General features: G+C 36.7%; 1 protein-coding gene across 2 annotated transcripts in view; it reads left to right on the top strand.

Annotated features, from left to right (window-relative positions):
- Nucleotides 1-24482, top strand: part of NCAM2 (neural cell adhesion molecule 2) — a 553783-nt gene that overhangs the window by 375346 nt on the left and 153955 nt on the right. The gene's annotated exons all lie outside the window — the stretch shown is intronic.

The raw sequence follows: 24482 nt of genomic DNA, 5'->3' as shown, positions 1-24482 counted from the left end.
CGGTGACTATACACATGGACCTCGCCAGATGGAACACACAGAAATCAAATTGACTACATCTGTGGAAAGAGACAATGGAAAAGCTCAATATCATCAGTCAGAATAAGGCCAGGGGCCAACTGTGGAACAGACCATCAATTGCTCATATGCAAGTTCAAGCTGAAACTGAAGAAAGTCAGAGCAAGTCCACGAGAGCCAAAACATGACCTTGAGTATATCCCACCTGAATTTAGAGACCATCTGAAGAGTAGATTTGACGCATGGAACACTAGTGACCGAAGACCAGAGGAGCTGTGAAATAACATCAAGGACATCATCCATGAAGAAAGCAAGAGGTCAATGAAAAGACAGGAAAGAAAGAAAAGACCAAGGTGGATGTCAGAGAAGACTCTGAAACTTGCTCTTGAGCGCCGAGCAGCTAAAGCAAAAGGAAGAATTGATGAAGTAAAAGAACTGAACAGAAGATTTCAAAGGGCCTCTCAAGAAGACCAAGTATTATAATGACATGTGCAAAGATCTGGAGATGGAAAACCAAAAGGGAAGAACACGCTTGGGGTTTCTCAAGCTGAAAGAACTGAAGAGAAAATTCAAGCCTCGAGTTGCAATAGTGAAGGATTCCATGGGGAAAATGTTAAATGATGCAGGAAGCATCAAAAGAAGATGGAAGGAATATAGAGTCATTTTACCAAAAAGAATTAGTTGATATTCAAACATTTCAAGAGGTGGCATGTGATTAGGAACTGATGGTACTGAGGGAAGAAGTCCAAGCTGCTCTGAAGGCACTGGCGAAAAACAAGGCTCCAGGAATTGATGGAATATCAATTGAGATGTTTCAACAAACAGATGCAGCACTGGAGGTGCTCACTCATCTATGCCAAGAAATATGGAAGACAGCTTCCTGGCCAACTGACTGGAAGAGATCCATATTTATGCCTATTCCCAAGAAAGGTGATCCAACCAAATGTGGAAATTATAGAACAATATCATTAATATCACACGCAAGCAAAATTTTGCTGAAGACCATTCAAAAATGGCTGCAGCAGTATATCGACAGGGAACTGCCAGAAATTCAGGCTGGTTTCAGAAGAGGACGTGGAACCAGGGATACCATTGCTGATGTCAGATGGATCCTGGCTGAAAGCAGAGAATAACAGAAGGATGCTTGCCTGTGTTTTATTGACTATGCAAAGGCACTCGACTGTGTGGACCATAGCAAACTGTGGATAACACTGCCAAGAATGGGAATTCCAGAACACTTAATTATGCTCATGAGGAACCTTTACATGGATCAAGAGGCAGTTGTTCGGACAGAACAAGGAGATACTGATTGGTTGAAAGTCAGGAAAGGTGTGTGTCAGGGTTGTATTCTTTCACCATACGTATTTAATCTGTATGCTGGACAAATAATACAAGAAGCTGGACTATATGAAGAAGAATGGGGCATCAGGAGCGGAGGAAGACTCATTAGCAACCTGTGTTATGCAGATGACACAACCTTGCTTGCTGAAAGTGAAGAGGACTTGAAGCACTTACTAATGAAGATCAAAGACCACAGCCTTCAGTATAGATTACACCTCCACATAAAGAAAACAAAAATCCTCACAACTGGACCGATGAGCAACATTGTGATAAATGGAGAAAAGATTGAAGTTGTCAAGCATTTCATTTTACTTGGATCCACAATCAACAGCCATGGAAGCAGCAGTCAAAAAATCAAAAGATGCATTGTATTGGGCAAATCTGCTGCAAAGGACCTCTTGAAAGTGTTGAAGAGCAAAGATGTCACCCTGAAGACTAAGGTGCGCCTGACCCAAGCCATGGTATCTTCAGTCACATCATATGCGTGTGAAAGCTGAACAATGAATAAGGAAGACCAAAGAAGAGTTCACGCCTTTGAATTGTGGTAGCAAAGAATATTGAATATACCATGGACCGCCAAAAGAATGAACAAATCTGTCTTGGAAGAAGTGTGGCCAGAATGCTCCTTAGAGGCAAGGATGGCTAGAAGACTGCATCGTACATAGTTTGGACATGTTGTCAGAAGGGATGAGTCCCTGGAGAAGGACATCATGCTTAACAGAGTACAGGGTCAGCGGAAAAGAGGAATACCCTCAACAAGGTGGACACAGTGGCTGTAACAGTGAGCTCAAGCATATCAACAATTGTAAGGATGGCGCAGGACCGGGCAGTGTTTCGTTCTGTTGTGCATAGGGTGGCTATGAGTCAGAACCGACTTGACGGCACCTAACAAGAACAACAACAACAAGGGCCATACTGGAAACCCTGGTTGCATTGTGGTTAAGTACTGCGGCTGCTAACCAAGAGGTTGGCAGTTCACATCTGCCAGGTGCTCCTTGGAAACTCTGTGGGGCAGTTCTACTCTGTCCTATAGGTTCGCTGTGAGTTGGAATTGACTCGACAGCAGTGGGTTTGGTTTTTTTTCTTTTTAAGAGTCGTACTCTCAGGGTTTCTTCTGTCTCTGTCAGACCGGTAAGTATGGTCTTTTTTTGTGAGTTAAAATTTTGTTCTACATATACCTCTAGCCCTGTCCGGGACCCTTTATTATGATCCATGTCAGAAGTAGTCAGTGGCGGTAGCCAGGCACCATTTAGTTATGCTGGATTCAGTCTGGTGGAGGCTGTGGTAATTGTGATTCATTAGTCCTTCAAACTAATCTTTCCCTTGTCTTTGGTTTTCTTCATTTTCCCTTGCTCCAGATGGGGTGGGACCAGTGGAGTATCTTAGATGCCGCCAACAAGCTTTTAAGACCTAAAACACTTCTCACCAAAGTAGAATGTAGAACATTTTCTTCATAAACCGTGTTATGCCAGTTGAGCCAAATGTCCGCCAAGACCATGTCCCCAGCCCTCAGCCCAGTCATTCAGTCCCTCAGGGAGTTTGGATGTGTCTACAAAGCTTCCATGACCTTGCCTTGGTCAAGTTGTGCTGACTTCCCCAGTATTGTGTACTGTCTTACACTTCATCAAAGTTACCACTTATCTATTGTCTAGTTAATGTTTTTCCTTTCCACCCCCCCTTCATTACCATCAGATCCCTTTTTGTGTGTAAACTTTTTTTATGAGTTTTTATAATAGCGTTCTCATACAATATGCATCCTTTTGTGATTGACTTATTTCATTCAACATAATGCTCTCCAGATTCATCCATTTCGTGAGTGCTTTGCAGATTCTTCATTGTTCTTTATCATTGTGTAATACTCCATTGTGTGTGTGTACCATAGTCTTTTTATCAGTTCATCTGTTGATAGCACTTAGGCTGTTTCATCTTTTTGCTGTTGTGAAAAATGTTGCAGTGAACATGGATCTCCATATGTCTATTTGTGTGACAGCTCTTATTTCTCTAGGATATATTCCTAGGTGTGGGATTGCTGGATCGTATGGTATTTCTATTTTTAGCTTTTTAAGGAAGTGCCATATCATTTTCTAAAATTGTTATACCATTTTGCATTCCCACCAGCAGTGTAATCTCCCACAGCCTCTCTAAAATTTATTATTTTCTGTTTTTTTGATCAGTGCAGCCTTGTTGGGGGGTGAGATGGTATCTCATTGTAGTTTTTGTTTGCTTTCCTCTAATGGCTAGTGATGGTATTTCTTCATGTGTCCGTTAGCTGCCTAAATACCTTCTTTTATGAAGTGTCTGTTCATACCCTTTGCCCATTTTTTAATTGGATTATTTGTCTTTTTGTTGTAGAGGTGTTGGATTTTCCTATAGATTTTAGAGATTAGACCTTTGTCAGATTTCTCATAGCTAAAAGTTTTTTCCTAGTCTGTAGGTTCTTTTTTTATTCTCTTGGTGAAGTCTTTTGATGAGCGTGTTTAATTTTTAGAAGATCCTGGTTATCTAACTTACCGTCTGGTATTTGTGTATTGTTATTTATGGTTTGTATCCTGTTAATGCTGTGTATTAGGGCCTCTAAGGTTGATCTTTCTGGGATCTTTATAGTTTTTGGTTTTGTATTTAGATCTTTGATCCATTTTGAATCAGTGTATGGTGTGAGGTGTGGTACCTGTCCATTTTTTTGCAGATGGACATCAGTTTTGCCAGCATTATTTGTTAAAAAGACCATCTTTTCTCAATTTAATGGACTTCGGACCTTTGTTGAAGATCAGGTGACCATTCTGGATGGATTTACATCTGGGTTCTCAATTCTGTTCTATTGGTCAATTTGTCTGTCAGTGTACCAGTACAAGGCTGCTTTGACTATCATAGCTGTGTAGTAGGTTCTGAGGTCAGGTAGTATGAGTCCTCCTATTTTATTCCTCTTCAGTAGTGCTTTACTTATCCCAGACCACTTCACTTTCCATATAAAGTTAATGCTTAGTTTTTCCATCTCTTTGAAGAACGCTGATGGTCTTTGGATCAGGATCGCATTGTATTTGTAGATCGCTTTGGGTAGAATTCACATTTTCGCAGTGTTGAGTTTACCTATCCATAAGCATGGTATGTTTTTCCATTTATGTAGGTATCTTTTGGTTTCTTCCAGTAGTGTTTTGTAGTTTTCTCTGTATAGGTCTTTTACATCACTGGTTAAATTTATTCCTAAGTATTTCATTTTTTTAGGGGCGATTATAAATGGTATTGCTTTTCTGATTTCCTTTTCCTAGGTCTTTCTAATTTCTCTAGTATAATCTGGAAGACCATTAGTTTTTAAAAGAAAATGCTTTCATTTGTCATGATGTTTCATTACTACTACTGCTACCACCACTTGTTGCGCCACTTCGGACTCATGTGTTGCAGAGTAGAGCTGTGCTCCATAGAGTTTTCATGGCTGTGACTTCTCAGAAGCAGATCACCAGGCCTTTCTTCCAAGTGCCTCTGGGTGGTTCTGACCACCAACCTTTGAGTTAGCAGTCAAGAGCTTATCTGGGCGTGCCACCGAGGGACTCCTTGATGTTGTATTAGATGGTCTTAGATAACCTTTATCATAGACCTTTGTCAATAACCTTTGCTACCCTGATATTCTGTCTTGCTATGGAAGTAATCTTCGAGTTATAATATTCAGGGGAGTGGTTTTTAACCAAGTCTGTGCATCAGAATCACTTGAGGAACTGTATACACAAATACTTGACTGAACTTTACTCCTAGAGATCTGACTGAGCCTCATTCCAGAGATCTGATGAAACTTATTCCCAGGGTTCTAACTGAACCTCTCTCCCAGGGATTCTTATCCAGTTCATCTTTGATAGGAATTAGTTTGTATTATGAAAACCACCGGAGATGAATCAGTGTGTGTCATGGATTGAATTATATCCCCCCAAAAATGTGTGTATCAATTTGGCTGGGCCATGATTCCCCATATTGTGTGACTTTCCTGTATGTTGTGAATCCTGCCTCTGTGATGTTAATGAAGTGGGATGGGATGCAGTTGTATTGGTGAGGCAAGACTCAATCTACAAGATTGGATTGTGTCTTGAGGCAATCTCTTGAGATATGAAAGAAAGAGGCGAACAGAGAGACAGGGGACCTCATACCAACAAGAAAGCAGTGCCAGGAGCACAGCATATCTTTTGGACCCAGGGTTCCTGCACAAAGAAGCTCCTAGTCCAGAGGAAGTTTGATGAGAAGGCCAACAGAGATAGAAAGCCTTCCCCTGGAGCTGACACCCTGAATTTGGACTTTTAGCATACTTTACTGTAAAGAAATAAATTTTTCTTTGTTAAAGCCGTCTACTTATGATGTTTCTGTTATAGTAGCACTAGATGACTAACACAGAATTTGGTACCCAGGGTGGGGTGCTGCTCTAACAGATATCTAAAATGTGGAAGTGGTTTTGAAACAGTGAATGGATAGAGAACCAGTAGCAGCAGAGAACCAATAGCAGCAGAACCAGGAGACCAGCAAGAGACGGCACTTGAGTTAACACAAGGAGTGAGAGAGCTGAGTGCCTATGCGCAAGAGGCTTCCTGGTGGAGAGGCATGTGTCTAGGTACTTATCAGCAGAGCTACAGAGCTTTAGAGCACTTGCCCCAGCAGGGCAGATGTGGGCGTGAGGCCCAAGGAGCAGAGAGGCCAGGAAACCAGGAAGCAGAAGCTGAAGAGACAAATAACACAAACAGCCTAGATGCTTCAGTCTCAAAAGGTATGGCCATGACCTCAGGGGTTTCAAAGAGTGGAGCCATGGCCTCTGGTGTTTGTAAGGGTGGAGTTGCCACTCAGATGGACGAGGAGAATGGTGCTCCTAAAGCCGAGGAAGCAGAGTTGCTGTCCCAGTGGGCCTGGAAGGCAGAGCTGAAGCCCAGGGCTGAGGGACCTCCACTAAGAATCTGGAGAATGTGGCCAATATCTAGAGTCTAGACAGCAGGGCTATTGTGTAAATGATCTCAGAGAACAGAGGATTATTTTCAAAGCCTTAAGGGCTAATCTAATGTGTTCTGCTGATTTACTAGGTGCCTGTCATGCCTTCTTTTCCTCCAATTTCTCCTGTCTGTAATGGAAATATCTAGGTTGTGCCCGTTCTGCCATGGTACCTTTGGAAGCAAATAACTTGTATTCTAGATTTTACAGATGAAAAGGAATTTTTGGACTTGGGACTTGGAGTGAGGACTTTTGCTATGATATGATGGGGTGGATATGTTTTGCATGTTGCAAGGATGTGATTTTGGGAGGCCAAAGGGTAGAATGTCATGGATTGAATTATGTCCCCCAAAAAATGTGTGTATCAATTTGGGCCATGATTCTAGGTATTGTGTGATTTTCCTTTATGTTGTAAATCTTGCCTCTATGATGTTAATGAGGGAGAATGGGCAGCAGTTGTGTTAGTGAGGCAGGACTCAACCTACAAGATTGGATTGTGTCTTGAGGCAATCTCTACAAATATAAAAGAAAGAAGTGAGCAGGGAGAGAGGGGCACCTCTAACCACCAGGAAAAGCACCAGGAGCAGAACGCATCATTTAGACCCACGATTCCTGCGCAGAGGAGCTCCTAGTCCAGGGGAAGATTGACGAGAAAGACCTTCCTCCAGAGCTGACAGAGACAGAAAGCCTTCCCCTGGAGCTGATACCCTGAATTTGGACTTTTAACCTACTTTACTGTGAGAAAATAAACATTTTACGAAAGCCATCCACTTGTGGTATTTTTGTTATAGCAGCACTAGATAACTAAGACAGTGCGTGTGCCCTGTAGAGATCATCTATCTTTGAAATTGCTATATTTTCTCCGTCACACATGCACATGTGCCTGAACATACACATATGTGCACATATACAATGTTTCCTTGATATTTAGAAAAATAATATTATGTAGATCTCCCATAGAGCTAGACATAGAGTAAGATATACAAAGGACATTCATTTGTATAACCTCTGACTTTTTTTTTTTTTTTTTAGTTTAGGAATTCCTGGTTCATAGAAAATAGAGCTTGATGAAGTAATGTGATGTGATATTTGTTACATTGATTCTTTGTTTTAAATCCTGGGTTGCCGTTTACCTGTTCCGTGATATTGGGTAAATTGTCTTACTTTTATGAACGATAGTTTTATTGTTTATAAAATATGTTTCCTGTAGGCTTTGAAATTTCCTTATTCTTTAAATTTCTCTACTGGCTTAGTAGATAATCATATGTTTTAAAACGCCATTTTTTATTCTGATGTTAAGTCTTTATTAAATCCAGATAGTTACTCATTTTCAGCTCATGATTTTCTAATAGCTTAGTATGGTTAGACAGTGTGTCTCCAATTTCCTTCTTCCATTTAGCTTTTCTATATAACTCAATTAGTAAGACAAGCTAAGGTTACTTTAGTGATGACTTTAAGATAGACAAAAAGAAGTTAGTTTCCAGTTGTATAGAAGAAAACTAAGGAGCATACCACCAAAATCTGCCACCTGTAGATTTTAATGCCTGTATTATTTTTTCTTTCTAGAGATAATGGCCTTTCTTGAAGGATTTTGTGTTTAAATGACATTTTTAAGGTCTGCCTAGTGCATTTTTTTTCTGCAAGTGTTCTGAGAGCAATATTATAGGTCCCTGCTGGGCAGTAGGCAAAATGGATACTTCTATCCCCCGTCACATGTGGATGGTGGAATATAATTAGGCATAGAGGAGATCTTCCTTGAATGCTTCTGAGCTTGCTGAGAGGTGGGTTTTTCAATCATTTACAACTTTCTGCTATTTCTTTTTCATCTCACAGCTTGAGTAAAGATTGTCAAAGAGGTCGAGTCATGCATTTAATATGTAGTTTTTAAAACTGTTTTTTGAGCGAATGCTAGGCAATAAAATCAAAATATTGATTTTTTGAAAATATCATTTATTTATGAACTTTTTTTTTTTTTTTTAAATCTGTAGAAGAATTTCCATTAGAAAGAACCTGTCATCAGACTGTAAGATACTGTGATGCTGGTTAACAGTTTTGCTAAATTGTTTTTGGAAAAACGTCATTTATATATTGAGAGCAATTTTAGTATGGTAATTACTTCTTGAGAAGTAATATGCTACTACCACTGGAGAAAATATAAAATCTTATAGCTATAAAGAAATACAGAGATATCAGTGAATTTTAGCGTACCAATGATCTTGAAGATGGTGCCGGACTGGGCAAAGTTTCTTTTTGTTGTTAATGGAGTCGCGGTGAGTCAGGGCTGACTTGATGGCAACTGACAACAACAAAAACCTCATATATACTCTTCAATCTCGTTTTGCTTCTTGAAACTTTTTGGGCAAAACACCACCTGTATTTATTTACCTCCATGCCTATTCACACATGTACTAACACAGCTAACCTTAGCTGGAGAAATACTCTCTTTAAAATTGTCTCCCGTAACCTAAAGTGGGTTGTTGGTTCTACGTGGTGCTCATTCACATTTTCCTGGTTCATCCCTTCAGTAACAGTCTTTGATAACTGCTTCCTGCAGTTTCTTCTAAGCTCACATTTCCAAGCCTCACTACCCCCAAAAAGCTCAGCTGATGATCCAGCTTATTTATTACTAAAAAATAGGGGAAAAATTAATAAATCCCCATTTACTACATCTACACACATATATTACTATCAATGAAATATCTGAGTTTTTATGTGTATACTAAATCCTATATTCTCTTACTTATCATGGTATATATCCATATATCATGGCATATGTCTAATTTATTACTCTCCAGTAGTTCATTTCTCTATTCCAAACAGTTTTTTCTCACTACCTGACTGTTCCTTCCCATCAGCATTCAAAAGTATATTTCCTCTGAAATATATATTTTCCTACATACTGTGTCTGTATTCATGTGTGTGATTATATAGATAGATATATTGACTGATAAACTGATATCATGTAAGGCTTCCAAATGCCATCTGTTATATATTCTCTAATTACAGCAAAATTCTTTGAAAACTTTTAAACTTGCTCTCTCCTGCTTTCCTCTTCCAATTATTTGTTGAATATACTCCAGTCAGGCTTTGACCACATCACTCCACTGAAACTCTCTGGTAAGGTCACTAATACTTCACTGTCTTAAACTTAGTGGTGAGTTATCTGTCATCATTTTTTGTTTCCTGGCAGCAGCGACTCAGTTAAATTATCTGTTCTAAGTGCATTCTTCACGTGGCTTCCAGTACATTCTTCTGTCTGGTTTTTCTTCTCCCACACTGATTCCTCCTCTCGATCTCTTTTGGTCATTATTTATTTTTTTTCCTAACTGACCTCTCAATAACAGAGAGCCTAGGTTTGGATCCATTCTTGGATACATCTTCCCTAAATATGCATACTCACTTGGTGATCTCCTTAGATCTCAAGTTTTTAATTACCATTATCAAATTTCAACCATAGCCCTCCCCACTGATCTCCGCTCTTCTTGACACAAATGCCTACAGGAAAGCTTCATTTGTATATTAAATAAATACCTCACACTTAAAATGTCCAGTCCAACTTTATAATTTACCACCACACCTGCTTCTCTCTCGATCATCCCAAACTCATTAAATGGTGAACTACTTCTTTCCGCTTATATAGGCTATGAATCTTGGAAAAATTTTTTACTCTGGTCTATTACACCCACATCCAGTGTTTCAGCAAATCCTGTTCACCCTAATTTAAACATATTCATAATTCAATCATTTCTCAACTCTCTATTGTTACTGCCCTGGTCCAAGTCATCATCATTGCCTAGACTGTTGCAATAGCTCCTTAAGAGGTCTCCATGCATTCATCCTTGTCGCTATTATGCTCATTAAAATAGCTAGAATAGTTCTTTTGAAGCAGGTCAGATAATATCTCTCATTTATTCAAAATCTCCAATAATTTCTTCTATCATTTTGTAATCCCAGCTATTAACTACAAGGCCCTACGTGATATTCCACCCTTCCAATCCTCATTACCTCCTCTTTTTCTTTATCTTCTCTATACCTTGCTCATTCATTTCAAGTTCCACTGGTCTTTTGTTTTTCCTGACTCTTGCCACAGTTTCATATTGTCCTCCCCTATATGTGCACATATATTTATTTCTCACCTTCGTTAGCTACTTGCTCAAATGTCACCATCTAACTGAGACTGTCCCTGATCTAATAACATTAAAATCGTGGAGTGCGTGCGTATGCAAAACATATACAGACACCCCTATTGCCTTTTCTTCATTGTTTTTCACCATATTACTAATCGTGCTATACAAAGTATTTTACTCATCTATTTCTTTCCCAGCTAGAATGAAAGCTCCATACACAAATATTTTTGCATGTTGTATTTACTACCAGATCCTCAATACATTACATTGCTTGACTCATAGTAGACTCTTAATAAATATTTACCAAATGAAAGTAAATGATAATTCTATGCGAAGATGATTCTTGGGAACTTGCTGCGTATTATAGCCATGCTCGTGTAATTCGCATGCTCTGTGTCAAAGTTGTACTATCTCAGGAATTGTCAGGTTTTCATTTATTCTAATAAGAATTGCCAAATGCACCCTGAACTATAAAGTTTTGGCCATGCAAACTGGCACTCTATTAAGATCAATCCATTCCAACCAACCGAGATTTCAGATTTCCTCCATTAATCCTTGGGAATTGCAAGCTTTTTAATGGCATACTTACTTTATCCATCTACAGCACTGAATGCACTTTGCAAGTCATTAGTGCAGTGGGAACTATCACAAATCTTTGATGTGCGGACTGCAGTTTCCAGTATTACTTATTTATTTAGCTTGCGGAGAGGTCTTTGAACTGCCAAAGTAAGTTTATGTGATAGATTATGAATTTTTCACAGACATTAATTATGAGAATATTTAGGTTAATTGTTGGATTCTTTAAAGTAAGGATACAGTGGAGACCAATATTCTTTAACTTAAAAAATAAAAATAAAAAAAATCTGAAAGCTAATTAATAGCTTAAACTATGTAAAAAATGAGAATTTATTTACTGTATGGATACTTACAATCAATCTCAAAGTTCACTATGCCCAGCAAAATGGGAGGAACTATGATCACACCAGAACTAAAAAAGTATTTTGCTAAAGTAATAGAATATCCGTTGCTAAAGAATTTGAATGAGTCGATATAACCCTTTGATTGTTTAGCGGATTAATAATTTGTTTATCCATAAATTAAAACCTCCTTTGAGGCCAAGTGATAGTAAAAGTGATAATTAAGGTGATCCCATATACAACTTGTATAGCAGCAGGAGGTTAGCAAGCAATCAAAGTGTACACTTTTGCTATGTGTTCCCTGGAGAAGATGATGTTGGAGCTTTATGTTGACCTTATCCTCTTCTTAAGTTATAGGAAACATGACTGGCTGACTGTTATTATCAGAACCATACCTATCCCACTGCATACTTTTATACTAAGTAATATATTTTTTAAAAATACACTCTCATAAAATGTGAACAATCTGTCTTGTGGTATAATTATTTGACCACTTCTTATACATGCACATCACAGCACAAAATTAGAAGCTCCGTGGTGGTTGCTTCTCATCATTTTATGTTATGGCATAGACACGTAGTTTCCCTGAGTATCTCTATTTCCTGTGTCTCTAGCCCTCCTTCATTAGGATCCCTTTAATGATAATCTTCATAGTTTTTCTATCATCTAGACATTGATATACATCACAGTAAAGATTCATCACAAACCTGTCTAGCGCATAATTTTCATAGATTCTTTTAGATAAAAGGATATAATGTAGAAATATAGAATGCCTTACAGTTTCTTGATTTAAAAAAAAAAAAATCCATACTGTATCTTTTCCTTTCTATAGTAACAAGATGTAGCAATGATTTATTTAGTCCACACTGGGCAAGTGGTTTACTTGGCCTACTTGCTTTGTTAAAGGAACAAACATAACATTTCATCAACATTTTCAACCCTTTTTCTCTTACACGTGATTTTATTGTCTTAATAACCTTTACTAGATGCTCTCTTAAGAGTTCCTTCTCTTTTAGTTGAAGACTTCTAATAATTCTAAAAAGTTTTGTTCATTTATACAGTTTATGTTTTCCATTGCCTGTTCTTTATGGAGAGCTACTGTACACAAAAGCAAACAAACAAAAAATAAAACCAGTTCAGGGAAGTTCATCCATTTGTTATGTATGAAGTTTTAGCTGTCTCTTGCAGGTAGGTTCTTTTAATATCTGATGACAAAAATTATTTGATGGAATTGTCATTTTGGTATTTTGATGTTTTGTGGGTAGGTTCTGGTGGTTATGTTTCATGTTCTATATAAAAGATCCTTTCCAGTAAATATAGACTACTTTCATTTAAGGTAATTATGTCAATCAATGATGCATGTCAGACAACAAGCAAGAGCAGAGTTCAAAGCACAGTTACATGAACATGTTTTTCACCTCCCTGAACCTCCTGCCAGTGTGTCATTATGAGACATTAAAATCAAGTATAGGAAACACTGAGCACAGCCCCATATTCAAAACAGAGTATGTATCTGTTATAATACTACCAGCATATATGATAATAACTATACATTTTAGTTTTATAAAATTTCTCATCTGTGGGATAATACATATTCAAACATACATTTGGCATAATGGGATTTAAAAAAAAATTGCCCATACATCGCCAGATATGTTTCTACTTTGTAGAAACAATTAGATAAAAGTGATGCTGTTAATAGTGACATGCGGTATACTGTAAGAATTCTCATATATGCAATAAAATACGGTTACTAGATGGTAAATGTGATGCATTGTTTTTTACAATAACTGTGGAACTAGTAACAATTTAAAATGTTCATTAGAACGTCTGCTTCTAGCCATGATACATTAAGAGGGAGCCAATTTACACACTGACGTTAAAGAACAATAGCAAAAACAAAAACAAAAATTTATGAAATATGGGCAGCACAATGAAACCTGAGAAAAGGGAAACAAAGGATGTGAGCCTAGTGATTTCTTAAGCCCACTGTCTAGACAGAGTTTCCAGAATGCAATGCAGTGATAAAGATTGGTACAATGGAGAGAGAGTGTTCAGAGTTTAGGGTACCCAGCATGCTGGAATTTTCAGGGCAGCATACCAGGCAGGGGAGAGCTATGTAGAGAATAGGGATCTGCACAGAGAGAAAGCTCCAGATATTGCCTTAGTTTTTCCCTGGATTCTTCGGGTGAGTAATGATCAGTATATCTTTAGGAGGAAACTATAAAAACAAGGAAAGAACCACAAGAATACTGAAAAGTATTGTTTTAATAATGTGTCCAAATTAGCCCTAAACTAAAGGCTTCTCTGGACTCAACTAACAAAGCTTAAAAGCAAGTCTCAAAAAAAATTTTGTTTTTAAGATACTTCATGGTGTCTCAGAAAAATGACCAAGAAATATTTAAGTAGTTATAATAAGAATCCAATACTCAAAATATAAAATTTGCAGTGTGTTTTTTTTTTTTAACATCCAATCAAAAATTAAGAGGCATATGAAGGTACAGGAAAAATGGCTCATAATAAAAAGAAAACAAAACAAGCAACCAAGCAAACAAAAACCATAAATAGAAACATCCATAAAAGACATAACTGATAGTAATAGTAGACAGGAACATTAACATACACACTTTCCTTTCTTACATGTACTGCATCATACAGATAGTAAAGATAGAGAAAAACATGAGCACAATAAAGAAATACACAGAAGATTATTTTTAAAAGATCAAACCTAAAATCTAGAGATTAGAAAAAAGTCTGAGATGAAAAAAGACATTGGATCAGATTAATAGCAGATTAGACTACTGAAAGTAGATTAGACTGCAGAAGACAAGATTAGTGAAATCAAAGACAGAAAAATAGAAACTATTCAAATGAAACATAGACATGAAAGAGATTAAAACATTTTTTGAGCAGCTCTGTCTCATGTTCTGAGTAAGGAGGCTCAGAACGGGGCCCTCATTTGGCCTATTATACAAAGCAATGAAAAATGCTTTCAAGATCTTTTGAGTTTTTTCATATTGCATCTTTCCTTTATAGAATGTTTTACAAGGATTTATATAAAAACACTAAAGAAAAAGGGCAATGACTATAAAAAAAAATAGTTAACATTTATTGAATATAAACTATATGTCAGGCATTTTGTGAGGATTTTACATAACATTATTGAACATCTTCCTGTGGAATATTGTGCTTTCTACTTTCAAAAACAAGTTTCTCATTTTGTCTCTAATTTGAATTAGATTTCCATAATGCTTAGACACTGGTTAATAAATGCCGATAATAATAACAACATTTATTATGTACCTAGGGCTGGACGTGCATAATTTAGTCCTCACCAGATGTGGGGAAAAGCAATAAAGTTCTGTGTATTAGTCAGTTTGTGCTGTAATAACGCTGCAAAATAAATAGTACCAAAATCTCAGTGGCTCTTAATACAAAAATTTATTGTAAGTGGACTGTAGAAGCATGCTCTAGGTTTGAATTTGAGTTCTGGTCTTTCCCACATGTTCTCTTAATTCAAAAAACAAGCTAAAGAAACAACACTCATCTGGAATACATTGAAAATTTCCATGATAGAATATAAGAAATAATTTTAAAATAAATACAAAAGTTTAGATGATAATATAGTGAAACCATTGTACTTATCATTCAATTGCAACAGTTATCAATATTTTACATTCCAATACTAACATTTTTAATACTTCACTTCATCTGTTTTCTAATATGGTATTTTAATTTTTGCCTTAGAAGGTTGAACATTTTTAATTATAAATGAAAAAAAAAAAATGTTGAACCAGATTAGTATGGCTTTCTCAAGGGCTTGAAACAATGTATTGTTGTTGATCGGTACTGTCAAGTCAGTGCCAACTCATAGGACAGAGTAGAACTGCAGCTGGTGGATTTGAACTGCTTACCTTTTGGTTAGCAGTTGAGCTCTTAACCACTATACCACCAGGGCTCCTTGAAATGATGTACTTATTAGTGACTACCAGTATTACTTAAAGAGCAGTATGGTTTAATTACCTGATATCAGTGTTAACGAGGTGAGCTCAATTATGAGGCACAAATCATCACAATACATCTAACGATATTGTAATAAATGTTGAATAACAAACGTTTCAGAGTATAATTTGCCTCATCCTTCCAGATCTCTGTTCTGTGTTCTCATTTGTGTGTGAAGTGAAATGAAATTTTACCTCATGATTGTTGTAGTTGTGTGCCATCATGTGGATTTCAAATCATAGTGACCCCACGTGACAGAGTAGAACTTCCACATAGGATTTTGTTGGCTATAATCGTTATGGAAGCAGATGGCCAGGTCTTCCTCCATGGAGCTGCTAGGTATGTTCAAACTGCCAACCTTTCAGGTTCACAGCTGAGCGCTTAGTCTAATATTTAGATCAGAGTATCTTTTTGGCTTATTTATCCCTTATTGATTTTTTCAATGAACAGTTCTTACTTTCCTTCTTTTCCATTATGAAGGATATACACAAAAATCAGAAATCGAAAGAGAGCAACTATCATCCTATTATTTCTGTTTTCTTAAACTTGGAGAAAGCAATGAAATTTTACGTAGATTGATAGCTTGAATCAGTGGGATTTTGTAAGTCTTGGCTTTCTGCTCTAGTCCCATACATGTGGCCGGAATTCATAGATCCTGAATTCTCTGAACAACCATATCTCAAATATTTTGCTTTATTATCTTATAATTTATTGAAAACTCTACACACACTCACATATGAACAAATGTTTTGTCAGACAGAATACCAACAGTTGTGCTAAAATAATAGTCAATCAAACTATGAGTCCTTTCCCCTTTCTCTAATTCACATTCTTAGAGCTCTACCAATCAACCCATTGCCGTCAAGTCCATTCCAACTGATAGCAATCCTATAGGACAGAGTAGAACTACCCCGCAGGGTTTTCTTAGAACTCTAATCACAATGAATGATCATGAATAAGCAACAGTGATATAGAAAATAGACATGGAGTCAGGTAACTTCATAAAAGTTTGACATCAATTTTGAGTATATGATGCATGATCATTAGAGTTCTACAAAATTAAAACCACTAAATGGTTTCACAGAGCTTGTATCTACAGAAAGCCTATAGAATCTTGGTATTTGAGCAGGAAAGGTAATAATATGACCAAGAACAAGATGAAGAATACATTCAAACCATCCATGCATGTCATGATTATAAAGTCAATATCTAGGGTTTTATTATTATTATTATGGATGAAATAAAATCTGCATTTTATTATTCAATAATTTATTCATTTATATATGAAATGTTTAACATTTTTCAGTAATAATTTTGCTCTCCTTTAGTAGATTTTTTTTGTCCTGATTATATTTTTTTTCCCTATTAAGTACCATTTATATATCTCATGAACAAGAGTTAGTATAAATAATTGTCATGTGGTCTGTGTGATTGGGAGAGAAATCTAGCAGCAATAAAATACTGTTAATTAAGAAGATGATGACAGGTTATTATTTCTCTTTGACACAGGATGTATGGAGAATGCCCTTGGAACTTAAGATGAAATGGATAGTTATGTAAAACCCGTGTTTATCATTTAGGTCTAGATAGTCAGATTTTTTTTTTTTTGGCCTATTTTTGTATCAGGTATTTAACAGGTGTTTTTTTTTAAGCTCTTCACAGGATCCTTGGTGGCACAGTGGTTAAGAGGTTGGTTGCTAACCAAAAGTTAGCAATTTGAATCCACCAGCCATTTCTTGGAAACCCTCTGGGGCAGTTCTACTCTGTCCTATAGGGTTGCTAAGAGTCCAAATTGGCTTGATGGCAGCATAACAATGCTATGAAGACTCTGTTTTTATTATGCCTATTATACAGAATGCGAAACTGAGCCCAATTACGTTAAGTAACTAACCTCAGGTCACAGAACTAGTAATCGGCACAGCCAGGATGTAAACCTACACAGAATGGTTCTGCAGTCTGTGGTTTTAACTACTATGTTACCCTGCTTTTTCTTAAAGCAGTTAGCACTCCTAGGCAGTATAATATAAATACTCAGGTCACGTTCTGACAACGAGCATTTTGTCAATTGCTGTTTGAAATTCACCTAGTCAAACTCTTTAATATACAAATTTCTGAAAGATGTATTCTAATTTTGACTTATGATAACCTTTTAATTTGAAATATCAGTCTTTAATTCTCCTCCAGCCCTAGGCAGCCACTAATGTACTTTCTGTATCTATAGATATGTCCATTTTGGACATTTTATGTACATGGAATCATTCGGTATGTGGCCTTTGTTACTAGCTTCTTTTATTTAGCAGTACGTTCTAGAGTTAATCCACGTTGTAGAATGTATCAGTACTTTGTTTCTCTTTATTGCTAAGTAACTTCATTTTGTTGGATACCACATTTTATTTATCCATTCATCAGTTGATGGGCATTGGGTTGTTTCTAATTTTTGGTTTTATGAATAGTGTTGCTATGAATATTCCTGTGTAAAAGTGTGTCTGTGTGGACATGTTTTCATTCCTGCTGAGGCATAACAGGGAGTGGAATTATTGGATTATATGGTAACACTTTGGTTAACCTCTTAAGAACTGCCCGACTGTTCTCCAGAATCACTGCACTGTTTTACATTCCCACCAGCACTGATGGTTTTTGATTTTTCCGTCTTCTTGCCGGTACTCGTTGTTATGTGATTTTTTTATAGCTATTTCGGTGGATGCTAAGTGGTATTCCATTGTGGCTTTGATTTGTTTTTCCCTGGCAGCTGACAGTGTTGAGCATCTTTTCATGTGCTTATTGATTGCCCCTTGACTTCCCAGACTTTCAGTTGGCAGTCTTATCTCTCCAGTTTCTTCATCTCTCACACCATTCCAACTCTTATCGGATGTGCCAGCCCCAGTGAGCTTCCCTCGGTCCTTTGAACATATCAATTTTTCCCTCAAGCTCAGGGCTACATTTCCCATACTTGAAACTTTAATATTTATCTTCCTGCCTTTTCCTCCTTTCTGCCTAGCCATGGCCAGCTTCTTGGGTACGTGGTCTGTGCAGTCACAACAGGCTCTATATTCAGAAGGGATTTATGCTTAATTTTATGTACTATTGTCATTGTCTTTAAAGTATTAATAGTTTCTCAGCTAGGGCTCCTGCATTTCACTTTGCATTGGGTTTCATAAATTATGTAACCAGTACAGTTCCTAGTTTATTATTACTACGTATCCTTCATGATTCAGTTTAGATAGAAATACCTATAGGTTATAAACCCCATCCTCTGTAGGCTATGCTAGGCTTTCTTCCAGGATTTTATCTGTCCTAGCATGTATTCCACAATATAAATGCTCATTTCTCCCTTAAACCATATGACCTGTGAGATTGAGAGCTGTGCCTTTCTTAGACATTTTTCTATCTCCAGGGCTTGGCATAGTGCCTGCCACATAGCTGTGGTATTGCTGTATGTAATTCAACCCCATAATTTTGGTGCAGGTGGTAAGCCATATAGCAGAGTGATTCAGTACATGAACTTTTGGGCCTACCAACCTGAACATCCAGCAACTATCACCTATGAGCTGTATGACTTATACCTCTTATTTAAAGTTTCTTTCACCATTTTCAGATCTCATTCCACACCTGAGTTTTTTAGGGAACTTCTCTCTGACCTCTAACCAACCCCTACCCCCATTCACTGACCCCCAAAATGAAAGTGGGATTCCTGCATAATTTTTTTCACAGTATATTTGTATGGTTTTTAAAATTAATACCTGTCTTCATTGTTACACTTTAATTCTCATGAGCGTAGAAACTAGTCAGTTTTTGCCCAGCACTGGATTCCCAGTGCTTGGCTGCTTATTAAAGAAGTGGTCAATGCCTCATTTTCCTCATATTTAAAATGAAGATGATAATAGTCCCAACCTCATAATGCAATTATAGGAACTAAATGAATTAATAAATGTAAAATGCTTAGACTGGTCTCTAAGAAGTGATATTTATTATATGTGTGAACATTTATTATTATTACATTCAATTCCTATTTGTTAAATAAATTATAGTCTATATATGCAAAGAGAAGAAAAAGGTACTATGACTGAGTGTAGAAACTACCTAAGTTAAGAAGTTTTATTACACATATTATTCTTTATTATATCCATTTGCACTGGTAGGAGAAAGGGTAATTATAGAAAAGTTCAGTTCATGAAATGAAAATAGGAAGAAAATGAGGAAACTGGTATGAAGCCCAGAGGAAAGAGAATTGATGCTAATAGTTAATATAGGAAACTTACAAGAAAGAATGAGAATCTTTCTGCTTAAAATTCTGCAACTGCAGAAATTGTCCGAGGTAATGTAACAGTAACACAGTTTTGAGATGTTAGTTTGGGTACAGGTCCCTAGGTGATACAAACAGTTTGAGCTTGACTACTAACCTATAGGTGGGTGGTTCAAATCCACCCTGCAGAACTGAGGAAGAAAAGACCTGGTGATCTGCTTTTGTTAAGATTATAGGCAAGAACCTCCTATGAAGTAGTTCTACTGTATAACACACGGAGTCACCATGAGTTAGAATTGACTCGAGGGCAACTAACAAGAAGAACAACAGTTTTGGGTACATTAACAACAACGATCTCTAGAGTTTACATATTAAACAGTTATGAAATGACTCTGCCTCTATTTGAAGTAGAGATTGATTTACATTTGATAGAGATATAATGTCAGTAGGAATAAGACCAAACAGGGTGCAAAATCAGGCACGATTTTTTGGTGTCCGCATTTGTTTTGGGTCCTGTGTGTGGTTTCGACTTACCTCTCCAATATCAGGAGAGTCATGGTACCCTCACTCTCTGCTACACTTCTCAAGGCTTCTCTCGGTTCTTTCATATGCCTTTTGGGGGCCTCTGCCTGGAAGTCTCTCCACAACACCACCCCTTTTCAACATTTTTTATACCTCAATACACACCTGGGTGTTTCAGGGATCTCTCTGATGTCTCACCACCTACCACCCCCATTCACTCATACCCCAAATGAAATAGTGGTATCCCTACATGATGCTGTCATGGTATCTTTTTAGGGTATTTTAATATTAATATCTGTCTTCATTGTTAAACATTAATCCCCATAAGGATAGAAACTAGTCTATTTTTTCTCAGCACTGTATACCCAGTGACTGGTTCAAACTTATTACAAAATAAGGGTACAAGTAAATAATTGGGTGACAAAGTGACATGATCCTCAATTCTTCTCCAAAGGTCAAAGTGGCCAATGACTAAGCAGTATCAAGGACATAAGTGCAAAGAACAAGGAACACAGGCAATGCTGCCCAGCTCAGAGGCACTGTGTTCTGCATTTAGATTCTAAATTTGGCAATAGGTGTTTCGGTGGTTAAAATCACAAAAAAATACATATCAACATGACACATCATGTAATTTCAATTGTTCAGAAATTAAAATTGCCAGCAACATCTTTGCTGAAACTAAACTCAAGAATGTGCTCACCACATGTATATTTTATTAAAGCGTTCTTGAAAAGACAGTAAACTAGTTCTACAAATCATGGCTTTGTAAAGATATTTAAATACTATTCAAATGAGAAGTTTTTATACTGACCTTCTAGAAAGGCAAAGCATATAACATCAAATCAATTTCAGAAAGTGCATTTCTGTAGAGGATTGGAATAATAATGTAGAGACACTTTGCTTTCTAACCATCTTACTTTAATTCAATGCTAGAACCTGGAAATACTAGATAGACGGCTAATATGCGCATTAACCTGTCTCAATCGAATATCAGATGTTTTAAATGAATCTTCAGTAGGTGTTGAATCGAAGCCAATATATAAATGAATTTCCTTTCAGATATGTGTAATGCCTTTTGTTGCACAAAGAGATGTCCTTTAGAATGTCAGATATGAGAAGGACTAACTTTGGTCTTCTAGTGGAAGTATTTGAGTTGAATGCGTATTGTACATCTTTGCAGAGCCCATGCTAAGTCTGAAAAAGATTTACAATTTCCCATGGAATCCCAAATTTTCCCAAAGTTTCTTGTATTGAAGAAAAATTGATGTTTGGACAGGAAATCGAATGGTAGATGGTAGAATCCTGCCATATAAATATGGAAGAGGAAAAATGGGGAATGATTTGAACCATACCTGTGAATGACGTTTATGGAAAGCCAGGATATTCATAATAACACAAGTAATTCAAATTAATTGGAAATGATGGTGTACAATGTGGAAAATGTTCTTGAGAGAAATAGGATATTACATGGAGGCTCTTGCACATCAGACTGAGGCACAGGATCATTAGTTTGGGAGGCAATACAATATTATTTATAATTATAGAACAAGGAAGATACAACACCTTCATAAAGTTGTTAGGATAATTAAAAGTTTGCTTTTAGGAAAAAAAAAAACTTATTAGCTACCCAAGAAATAATTTTGGCAGCTACAATGATTTTTGCTGGAGAAGCATAGGAAATAACATGGATTTAATGGCTTTTGTAGTCAGGGAGTCTTTTTTTGGTCTTTTTCAGCCTAGAAGTGTGATTTTTCTCTCCAAAGTGTGGAGAAGTCTGTCAATACCCTTCAAACTCAGCAGCACAAGCTGAGACCGTGTATAGGAGAGGCAGTCAGCAGAGAGGTCAACAGAAACACAGTTGCTTAAAATCAAAATAATAATGTTGAACAAGATGAGAGACTAAGAATTCTCAGCACTTAGAAAAGAAATGAAAAAAGAAAGGAAGGGAGGGAGGCAGAGAGGCAGGAAGGAAAGGAAGGAAGGCAGGCAGGAAGGAAGGAAGGCAGGAAAGGAAGGAAGGCAGGCAGGAAGGAAGAAAGGAAGGAAGGGAGAAAAGAAAGAAGAAAGGTGGGTTGGTTTAGAAATTAATCAAGACTGAGGACGTGCTACAGCATGGGGCAAAGAAAAGAAGTGATATCATTCACACAAAGGAAAACCAGTAGGGAAGAGCATATTAGGTTTGGAGATGGGGTAATGCGTGTTGAGTACATATCAATTGGATATGTCCTAGAAGTAAATTATCTGCTTACGAAACTCCAGGGAAAGATGGATCTAGGCTAGAGAAAGAGTGATCAAAGATCGTCAACTTAAATGTGGGTGGCGATGAAATTGTCCAAGTGGAGTATGTTAACTGAAAAGAGAACACTGTCGTATGGAGGTCCTTGGACAGAATACCAGAGAACACTATAGACGGAGGAATCTGCAGCAGAGACTGAGGGGTACGCCAGAGAGGTGAAACTGGAAAAAAAAAAAACAGGAGATTACAGGTGTCATGAATGCCAAAGGAAGTCAGTACAAAAAGAAGGAAGGAAAGTTAAATAGGGCCAAATTGGATAGAGGTGTAGAGGTGTGGTGAGCTACAGACCAAAGAGTACCCACTTAAAGAAAAGTAGTTAACTGGTATAACATATTGTTACCTTGCTTTCCGAGTTTTCGTATTCTGATTTTCACTTCTGTGAATTCTTGCTTTTTATTTATTTTTCTGTCAATTAAGTAAATGAATTTGGCAGCTGAACACATTAAAAATTGGCAGAGGAGAATGTCCTTCCTCTTGAAAACCTTGCCTACTATTATTTTAGCAATAGTTGGGAGGTGGGGGTGAGGGAAGGAACATATCGTAGGCCAAGATATCCTTATTGATGATACGTAATACATTTCTAATAAATTATTGTGTATTTTTTTAAGTCCATTTTTCTGATAGTAAATAAGTTGAGTGTTTATGTCTGATAATATAATAATTATATTCCTTATATAATTAAAAAAAGCAAAAGGCTAATTATATTGTGTCCCAGTCAACTTCATGTTTGCAGAAGAGGTTTGAGATAGTCTTTTGATACAAATAAAGGAAAACAATTTGGTAATACTTAAAATTAAACAGTAAGTCTTAATAATATAAATAACCAAAATATAATGACATTTCTGTGAATGTCAGTCACATAAAAATTTAAATCAACAATTGTGTCATTATATAATAATGAATTATGCCAAATGCATTTATGATATAGTTTATGAGGCACTAACACCTCAAGTATTGAAGAAAATGAAGTCAATAATAGTGATGTAAATGCCTCAAATGAATTATAAAATGCTAAAAGCTCATTACACTTTGATTGTCAGATTAAAATTTAATAAATTGACTACATTTGTATGTTTGCATATGTGTGCTATAAAGAAATATTTTTTTTAAAGAAATATGTGTGATTTAAAAAAAGCAAGTCTAGGTATATGAATTATGTTGCATACAAGAATTCCCATTTGAAATATGATCTATAGACGATTGGTTTATAAGCAATTTTTTGATTTGAGTCAATATGCCTGGGGTAATCATTTCCATGTTGTCTTCATTACCTTCCTAAGATTGACTTAAATTGTGCTGACTACATATTTAATAATGTATCTGTTGTGCTCTGGTGCAAATTATGCTTACAAGCAGTGCTATTAAATTCATTAAAAAATGAAAATTATAAATGCCTCTCAAATTTTTTTCTCAAATGCTTTATTTATTATACATCTTGATACTTTTTTTCAAAATGTTGAAGTATGAAACTGCACTGTAGAAATAATATCATGTTCGTTGACTGGCTTTAACCAGAACTGAACAGGCATTGCTGTGTTTAATTATGTCTGTAAGCCACATAATTGGAAGCCAACAAAATTGTTCCAGGTAGAACACATGAGCTTTTCAAAAAGAAAGAGCCTACTAAATAAAGCAGTTTAATAAAACGTTTATTTATGTTTTTACTAAATCAAACCAAACCCGTTACCTTTGAGTCGATTCTGACTCATAGCGACCCTATGGGACAGCGCAGACTACCCCATAGGGTTTCCGAGGAGCGGCTGGTGGATTCGAACTGCCGATCTTTTGGTTAGCACCCTGAGCTCTTAAGCACTGCACCACCAGGGCTCCAAGTTTTTACTACCTGTCGGTTTTCTTGTAAGCAAATGGCAGTTATCAGGAGGTAAAATGAATAACCTAAGAACGGTGGATCATATATATAGAAACAACTTTTTGAAAGTTTTTTTTTTGTTTTTTTCTCATTCAGGTAAGAGTTTATTTTCATTTGCTGTATATATGATAAGCACCATATGTTTGGTCATGGTTTTTCACAAAACAAGTTTAAAATCTTTCTTTTTCCT

This window comes from Elephas maximus, chromosome 18 (assembly GCF_024166365.1).
Source record: "Elephas maximus indicus isolate mEleMax1 chromosome 18, mEleMax1 primary haplotype, whole genome shotgun sequence".
NCBI lineage: Eukaryota > Metazoa > Chordata > Mammalia > Proboscidea > Elephantidae > Elephas > Elephas maximus.
Note: the sequence above shows the minus strand (reverse complement) of the source record. Positions and strands in the feature narration are given on the sequence as shown.